Source organism: Mastomys coucha, unplaced genomic scaffold, assembly GCF_008632895.1.
Source record: "Mastomys coucha isolate ucsf_1 unplaced genomic scaffold, UCSF_Mcou_1 pScaffold18, whole genome shotgun sequence".
NCBI classification, from domain to species: Eukaryota; Metazoa; Chordata; class Mammalia; order Rodentia; family Muridae; genus Mastomys; species Mastomys coucha.
This window is the reverse complement of record NW_022196900.1, coordinates 20,019,956-20,021,010: the sequence shown is the minus strand read 5'-3', so window position 1 is coordinate 20,021,010 and position 1,055 is coordinate 20,019,956. Positions and strand designations below refer to the sequence as shown.

The 1,055-nt window shown below is 49.1% G+C and overlaps 1 pseudogene; it reads left to right on the top strand.

Annotated features, from left to right (window-relative positions):
* The first annotated feature begins 146 nt into the window (after window positions 1-146).
* LOC116095337 lies at window positions 147-719 on the top strand (annotated as a pseudogene).
* The last annotated feature ends 336 nt before the right edge of the window (window positions 720-1,055 follow it).

Genomic DNA, 1,055 nt, shown 5'->3' with positions numbered 1-1,055 from the left:
CAAAAATAAATGAAGTCTGTTAAAAAAAAAAAGAGAGAGAGAGAGAGCTATAAAGCCCATCTTGTGGGAGCGAAGCCAACGCCTGGCTGGGAGCAGCTGTTGCTGTGGACGTCTTTGGCTAGTATCACTTCCACCTGTCCACAAGCATGGGGAATATCTTTGCAAACCTCTTCAAGGGCCTTTTGGGCAAAAAAAAAATGCTCATTCTCGTGGTGGGCCTTAGATGCTGCAGGGAAGACAACAATATGTTATACAAACTGAAGCTGGGCACAATTGTGACCACCATTCCACCATTGTTTCAATGTGGAGACTGTTGAATACAAGAATATCAAGCTTCAGTGTGTGGGATGTGGGTGGCCAGGACAAGATCCGGCTGCTGTGGCACCACTACTTCCAGAACACCCAAGGCTTGATCTTCGTAGTGGACAGCAATGACTGAGAGCGTGTGAATGAGCCCCGTGAAGAGCTCACAAGGATGCTAGCTAAAGATGAGCTCCGAGATGCTGTTTTCATGGTGTTTGCTAACAAGAAGGACCGCCCTCCCCCTACCGCTTCCCCCCCCAAAAAATGCCATGAATGCGGCGGAAATCACGGATAAGTTAGTGCTGCACTCTCTACACCACAGGAATTGGTACATTCAGGCTAACTGTGCCACCAGCGGGGACCGGCTCTAAGAAGGACTAGACTGGCTATCTAATCAGCTCTGGAACCAGAAGTGAACCAGACCCCTCCCTCCCCCTCACTTCCTCTTCTCCGCCCTCAGCAAACTTGCGTCTCTGTGGTCCTGAGTGCCAGAAGCTGTCTCCATGGGTTGGTCACTGTGTGCATCGCACTGTGCTGTACACGTGCAGACGCAGCAGCCAGGTTTTCTATTTAATGTAGATAGTTTCTGTTTCCACTGAGGCAGTTTCTGGTACTCCTATGCAATATTGCTTAGCTTTTTTATTGTAAAAAGAGAATCAACTCACTGTCAAGTACTGAGAAGGGATTTGAGTGTAGGGGCACCTGGCCTCCAGGAGCCATTGGGCTGTAGACTGGTGTCGGTATCCATTTGG